This window comes from Bison bison, unplaced genomic scaffold (genome assembly GCF_000754665.1).
Source record: "Bison bison bison isolate TAMUID 2011002044 unplaced genomic scaffold, Bison_UMD1.0 scf7180017864506, whole genome shotgun sequence".
Taxonomy (NCBI): domain Eukaryota; kingdom Metazoa; phylum Chordata; class Mammalia; order Artiodactyla; family Bovidae; genus Bison; species Bison bison.
In genome coordinates, this window is record NW_011495063.1 from 2,414,496 (window position 1) to 2,422,686 (window position 8,191).

General features: G+C 38.6%; 1 protein-coding gene across 4 annotated transcripts in view; it reads right to left on the reverse strand.

Annotated features, from left to right (window-relative positions):
- The window catches only part of CDON (cell adhesion associated, oncogene regulated), a 99,182-nt gene that overhangs the window by 77,815 nt on the left and 13,176 nt on the right, over nucleotides 1-8,191 (reverse strand). The gene's annotated exons all lie outside the window — the stretch shown is intronic.

An 8,191-nucleotide genomic window follows, 5' to 3' on the forward strand; every position in this document is an offset into this window, starting at 1 on the left:
AGTATTTAATAAGAATATTCAAAATATATTTTTTAAAAATTAACAGTTGGTAGTCTACAGTGACGTATTTCTTTTTCCTAGAGGATTCAGTCAGGTGGAACATTTAGTAAATTAGTGTGGCTTAGATTCTGTCTGCAAATAGAGGGAAAAAAAAACCCCACAATTTTCTCTCAGTTTTAGAATTCTATGACAAACATTTTACAAGCGCTATGTTTAAATGAAAAAGCACTTAAAAGCCTGTGCGCACCTCTTACACTAGTTTTGCCTCATCTCTGGCAGACTCCAAACATGACTACACTAATGAAAGAGGAAAGGGGGAAGAGAAACAGCAAAGGTGTCCAAAATCAACAACAGTTCAGCTCTAAAAATTAAGTCAAAAGCATATAGTTCAGCCCTCCAGTTTGCAAGCAAAAAAGAGAGTGCTTGTGTTCACTCTTATTAAAAAAAAACAAAAAAACAAAAAAAAACACCAAGTTGAAAAAAAAAAGCAGGAGACAAGTTTATGATTTCATTGTAAGAACTTGAAGAGGCAGACCCTTTACTTTGTATTCGGGTAAAGAAACTGAGGTTCCCTGGTGGCCCAGTGGTAGAGAATTCACGTGCCAATGCAGGAGAAGGGCTTCGATCTCTGGGTCAGGAAAATCCCCGGGAGAAGGAAAAATCCACTCCAGTTTTCTTGCCTGGAAAATTCCACAGACAGAGAAGCCTGGCAGGCTACAGCCCATAGGGTCCCGAAAGAGTCAGACACGACTTAGCGACTGAACAATAATAATGAAGAAACTGAAGAAATTTCCCTACAAATTTTTCCTGCTTTGTGAAAGTGTCATCCACTATTTTACAGTCAAATTATCTGTGAGGTTTTCCCAGAATTCTGGGAACACTGGTAGAAACATATGCACAATGGAAAAGACAGAACTTCTCGTGAAAACTCAGGGTTGTCTTACAAAAGAAAGACTGATCATGAAGCAAACAGCCCCGCTGATTTGAAAACTACTAAGTTATCAAGCTTTCCAAGAACTTACATTGAAGAAAACATTTCATAACTCTACATAATCACCTCCTTTTTCTCTGCCCAGCTTCCATGCCAACCTGAGTAAGAACTTAAGAGGAAGGCCCAGCTGGCAGGTGTGGGTGTTCCAAAAATCAGATATTATTTTGTTTATTTGAATTGCATTCTTTGCTTGAGCAGCCTCGGGGTACAAATAAAACATACAAGTAATTAAAATAACCAACAGCAGGACTAATAAAACTCTTACAGAGAGAGACTCTCTAAGTGTTTGCCTCCTGACCTCAGTATATGGAACAATGAAGGTACATGTAAAACTAAGTGAGGCATTACCAGTTCTGCTGGAGGAGGATTAAAAGCCAACTCAAGTCTGTGGTCAGAGGGAGAATCCGACTTGATGCTGACGCATCATAAACACACGGCTGTAAACACTACAGATGGAGAAACATTCAGCATGAGACACAGCAAAGACGCCACACATCCAATTTGGAAAACTGTACACTGATAGTTTACCAAATTTAATTGAGAGCAATAGTTCCCAGAGTTTTGGATTTCAATAACCAAAGACACCTAAAAATAAAACAAAACACCCATACGTCCCATGTAAGTATACGAACCATTTACCAAGTTAAAAAAAAGAAAAGAAGAACTGCCATCTACAATCATTGTTCATTGGAACAGAACAAAACATGAGCCAAAAAGTAATTTTAGAATAAATTTGGCTTTAGGAAATAATCACTCCATGTCTTTCAGCTGGCTGTTTCTCATCTTACTCCATATGAATATAAAATCCTCACTATAAATCAAGCTGGTTTAAAGATCAATGTTGAGAAACAGTAATTTCAAGACTTTAAAGTCTTCAGTCTGATAAATCAGTAGATTATGTTATAGCAGCTCATCACCAACATTTGGTTATAAAATAGTTAAATCATGTGTCTCTTAATGGAGCATTAAACACACACACCCCTCAGATTTTTGTCTCGAATGTCAACCAACAAATCTCCCGAAAGCAGCGTTTTCGCTCTTAGTACTGACGGGTTTCTGCCACTCAAAAAAGACCCCACTGGTCCCAGCAGCACCTGTACTTTCATTATTAACATTCCTCTCCAAAACAGGCCAAACTTCTAGACCTTATTGGGAAGCAAAATTCCCGTTATCCCCTTACTTTCTCTGCAGACTATTTTCAAACTCTGTTTTAAAACTTTACAAAAAAGAAAAAAAAAATTTTTTTAAAGAAATTACTGAGATAAAACATAAGGAATTTCACTCCAATACTATGTTATAGAAGTCCTATATCTCCCTGTATGCACATTAAATTTAATCAATGAACAAGTATATACCTGAATCTGTAGCGTTTCCATAATAAATTATTATAATCTTCTATAAATTAAAGCAATTTTCTCTCTGTACCATCATGGTACATCAAATAAAGATGGCCCTGTCTATAAGATCTTTAAAAAAAGATAAAATAAAACTTCTTTCCTTCTTCAGTAATGGCTTTGATTTTCATTTGAATCTGATTTCCTGAGAAAAAATGGTAACCAAGGGAACAGTATTGAAGGGAATGCACAGAAGTTGGTTTTACCTGACTCATTACACTGTGAAAATAAAGAACTAGGCTAGATATCTATAGGTCATATAAATGTAAAAAATTTCTACCGGACCTGCATTAAATAGTAGGTCCATGAGGGAAGGGAACCACATCTAGTTTGGTCACCTCTGTATATCTAAAACCTGCGAAGTAAATTACACAAAATGAGTGTTCAGATAATCTCCCCAAGATTGCATAGCTAATAAATGATGGGGGTGAGATTGAGCCCAGGGTGAGCCCAGGCCTCCATTTCACCCTTTCTACACACAGCTTCTTAAATAAAGGAGAGCCTTGAGTATAGTCTCTTCTTTATGCCTGTTGAATTCACTGTGAATCCACAGCCACTTCTCATTCTGGAAGGATGCTTAAATCTACGAGGTTTTAGTTTTCTTTCTCTATTTTAGTTTTAATCTGCAGATGAATTTCTGAAGGTACGAAAATCTTTTTCTTTTTTTAATTTTATTATGTTTCTGCACTGCTGAAACCTGAATTATTGTTATCTTATTCCAGGTCATCAGACAAACGATAAAGACATGACACAAGATTTCCATGCCTGGTTTACATTTGTGTTCTTGGATCATACCCATGACATGTGAAGGTCAAATGATGCTACATAATACCATTCAAAGAAAGTTCTGAAACAGGTGAAAAGAAAAGTAGGAACTGTAAATCATCTTCTAGCTCATGGCAACATAAGTGCGCCAACTTGAAAAGCAGATGACATCGCAGATGGTATAATATAACATTAGAAACACATGTACTACAAAGATCCTACATTACCATGGCTCATCAACAATAAGTAAATAAGAATGCATACATGCACTTCATCAAATGAATTCTAAATTTTTTTTCAGTATTATGTATCAGAGTGTACTTTTAAAGTGGCCCACAAAATACTGGACCAATAGTTAAATACAAGTTCATTATTAAAAAGAAAAAATAGGGGCTTCCCTGGCAGTCCAGAGGTTAACGATCCAGGCTTCCAATGCAGGGGATGTGGGTGTGATTCCTGGTTAGGGGACTAGATCCCACAAGCTTCGGGGTGCTGCTGTTGCTGCTAAGTCACTTCAGTCGTGTCCGACTCTGTGCGACCCCATAGACGGCAGCCCACCAGGCTCCCCTGTCCCTGGGATTCTCCAGGCAAGAACACTGGAGTGGGTTGCCATTTCCTTCTCCAATGCATGAAAGTGAAAAGTGAAAGTGAAGTCGCTCAGTTGTGTTCAACTCTTAGGGACCCCATGGACTGCAGCCCACCAGGCTCCTCCATCCATGGGATTTTCCAGGCAAGAGTACTGGAGTGGGGTGCCATTGCCTTCTCCGTTCAAGGTGCAGCCAAAAATTAATAAAATCAATTAATTAATTAAAATAAAAATGAAAGGTTTAAAAAAAGAAAAGAAAAATAATGTTAAACATGCTTAAAATCAAAGAATCAAATCAAAAGGCCAAGTCTTCCTATTAGGGCTTCCCAGGTGACTCTAGTGGTTAAGAACCCACCGGCCAATGCAGGAGATATAAGAGACACAGCTTCAGTCCCTCGGTTGGAAAGATCCCCTGGAGGAGGGCACGGCAACCCACTCCAGTATTCTTGCCTGGGAAATCCCAGGGGAGCCTGGCAGGCTACAGGGGTCGCAGAGAGTGACACAACTGAAGCGACTTAGCACACATGCATCTTCCCCTTATTCAACTCAATACTGACAATGTAACAAGACAGTTTTTAAGATTTAACATTTTTGAATTACATTGGTTTTGTGATTTTGTCACAATGTGCAAATTTAGTTTTATAAGAAGTTTGCATCTAGTTTATTTTGTACATAATCAAATGAGGTTAATAATAAAATTTTTTAAACAATATTGGGGTTTATAAAAATTTTTCCCTTTGATAAGTGAAAGTGAAGTCGCTCAGTCATGTCCAACTCTTTGTGACCCCATGGACTGTAGCCTACAGGCTCCTCCCTCCATGGGATTCTCCAGGCAAGAAGTGGCACATTATTCAAGTTTAAGTGTCCACTCCTTTTTAGCAAAATACAGGACATTATCACCTCCGTTAAGACGTTAACTAATCACACACAAAGCTAATTCCTTGGTTACATACATCTTTGCAAATCTCAACTGAGACTGGGGGTGACAAGACAAGAATTATAGTTTCAAATACTAGAGTCACATTCCCCCAAATCAAAAAGGTTAAAAGAATCTTGTAAATGCTACCCACCTCCATAGCCACCAAGACCACTACCTTAAGAAAATTCTATAAATGCATTTCAACTAAGCTTTATCCATAGGCCCCAGAGGGAATATCTTAAAAATCTGTGCATGTTAGAGTTATGGTACAATGTTTTTTTCTACAAACAGGCTCATTATTGCTGCAAAATTTACTGTGCTTCCCTGAAAACCCGGATTCCAGTGATATAATAAAAATACAATAATGAGGCCAACCTGTAAGGTAGAAGAAACAGATGAATTCTCAAACCTTAACTAAAAAAAATATTTAAAACAACAACAAAAAAGTAAGACAGAACAGTATCTCCTTCCTGAAGCATTAGTACTGTCACTGCTGATGACAGAAAGGAACTCCAGGACAGACAGGCCACAGTCAGGTAGAAAGTGATGCCTGCAGCCCCCCACCTTTCCATGTTCTGATTCCACAACTCCTGGCTCCAGTTCTTTGGATTCCCCTCTACTGCTAAATCTCAATCTTCGACAGTCACTTGAGGGCTTATCCCGGCCAGAGAAACAACTCAAGGGCGTGGCTAGGGTGGGGCTGACTGTGCACCACTGGCCTCCCTCCAAATCAAACATTTGCATCAGATGATCGCAAGTCTATTCTATTTCTTTTTTAGAAACAACTTGGGAATGACACTTTATTGGTGGTCTTCAAAGCTATCAAGCCCAGTTAAGTATTTATCTGCTCTGACCATATCTAAGCCCAAGAGAAAAAAAGTAATTTGAAAGAGACTTAAGAGCCAAACTCATTATTAAGTATGTATACATCAAAATCCTAGAAAGCACTGGGATTTCCCACAGATAAGAACATTTGTACCTTTGGTGGGAAAATTATCAAGAAGAATCAACAAAAGGTTCCAACCATAGGTAGCTCTTGCTTTTAAGAACGTGTCAATAAAACTAGGTAAGAAGTTCATCTCGTATCTAAAATTTTATTTTCCTGGTACTAAAGTAGGTTTCTATTAAGTCTGGGGAGATGAGGAGAAACGGGAGATCGCAAAGAAACAAAATTGAAATTTAGGTAAGAAAGGGGATATGGGAAAATCACCACCAGCTATTATATTATTCACATAACCTAACCACTCTCTGCGATGGAAGCCAAGTCCTAACCAACTCAACAGCAACATATAATCAATTCTAGTTTCTTTCCACATTTACAGTCCCCAAAGTTTAATCCCAACTCATTTTATTTTGAAATGACCGTCTTGAATTCAGCAACATCACAATAATATTTTGTAACTATTAGACCAGAACTCACAGATAATATAACAGCAGCAACCCCTCACGTGCAAGAAGCACCTATCAAGCACCTATCACTCTGTGAGGATTAACTGAGGTGATCCCATTATACAGACAGGGAAACATAGAGGCCTTGTCACGGAGATGGTGGGGTCAGGCTTTGATCCCACTCACACTGACTCCAGAGTTTACTGTAGTCTAAACCTGTATGATCAATAGCCTGAAAGCTCCCAGGTTATGAAAATTCCATTTACAGAAAATGAATTCATTCTCCATTGTTTCACTCATTTGGAAATTCCTTATGCTCAATTTACTTAAAATAAGGTGGAGAGAGTTCTTCTGGTCCTATACTCATTTCTACTAAGCAACATATGAATGATTAAAACACAAGAAATCATGTTGGTTGGACACAGAACTACATGTAGACTAATGATTTAAAGTGTTGCCAAGACCCTGGATGGGAGGGGAGTTTGGGGGAGAATGGATACATGTATACTTATGGCTGAATCCCTCTGCTGTTCATCTGAAACTATGACAACATTGTTTGTTAATACAAAATAAAAAGTTAAAAAATTTTTAAACAGTAATTAAAAAGAACATCTGCACATTTTAGTCGTACAGAGAACCTGTTGGTAATGAGAATAAGGAACAAATAACATAGCAAAGGTTAGCAGGGACACTCAGTGACACTATTACAAGTTTCTAAATCATGGTTGCATGGTAAGACAGCAAGAGGGTAAAAATGCTTTAGGTTAAAGCCAAAAATTGGCAAAGAACTCAAATTTCACCAGAAAATAAATAAGAAAATTCCTTACAGGTTAAAAAATTCCACTAGACAAAAGAATATATATATAACATCAAAGAAAGTCGTAAGAAAGATGTTAAGGTGTGAAGCAATATCTCCAAAATTTCAAGAATTTAATCATGTAGAAGTCAAATTAACCTACTGATCTAAAAATATTCTTTTAAAGCCATTTAGTTATACCATTAAAAACATATAAATTAATACCTATTAACCCCGACAGATAAAACTACAGTACATTACAGACTTGGCTGATACTGGGCAGTTGGAGATCTGAACAAGTATTCATTCTTGCTCTGTTTTTGTCCTTTCAAAAAAAAAAAAAAACTTACAGACAAGCTTCATCAATCATTAAGAGGGCCTGGTTCTGATATTATATGAGTTCTGTCAACCTTAATCAAATCGCTTGCCAGATCGTAGATAAGTAATGACTTGCTTAGGTTAAGCAAGGCCAGAGTCTTCCTTCTGTAGTATATACAGCTCCAGAGTGAAAATAAACAGCCTCACACCTCAAACTAGGAGCTGGACTCTGTGCTCTTATAACTCAGCTTCTCTCCAGCCCAGGAGGAGGGGCAAGATTTGCCTTTAAGTTACCTATTTTTCTTTCTTTCCTTCTCCATTTGGTCATCAAAACTTTTAAACTATCTCATTAAACTAGTTTGATCTACAATGAAAGAACACAAGTAAGGTATCCTTAAATGCTGTAGCATTAACATTTGTTTTAGCCAATATTATACAATGATATGCGGCTTCCCTGGTGGCTCAGATGGTAGAGAATCTGCCTGCAGTGCAGAAGACCTGGGTTTGATCCCTGGGTGGGGAAGATCTCCTGGAGAAGGGAATAGCTACTCAGTCCAGTATTCTTGCCTGGAGAACGCCAAGGACAAAGGAGCCTGGCAGGCTATAGTCCATGAGGCTGCAAAAGAGTCTGACACGGCTGAGTGACTAACACTTTCACTTTCTTTCATACAATGATATAAAACAGAAAAGAAATAGCTAATAATTGGGAGGCAGGCTCAAGCTGCTGCTGCTGCTAAGTCACTTCAGTCGTGTCCGACTCTGTGCGACCCCATAGACCGCAGCCCACCAGGCTCCTCTGTCCGTGGGATTCTCCAGGCAAGAACACTGGAGTGGGTTGCCATTTCCTCCTCCAGTGCATGAAAGTGAAAAGTGAAAGTGAAGTTGCTCAGTTGTGTCCGACTCCTAGCGACCCATGGACTGCAGCCTACCAGGCTCCTCCATCCATGGGATTTTCCAGGCAAGAGTACTGGAGTGGGGTGCCATTGCCTTCTCCAGCAGGCTCAAGAGGGAGGGTATGTACATATATATATAT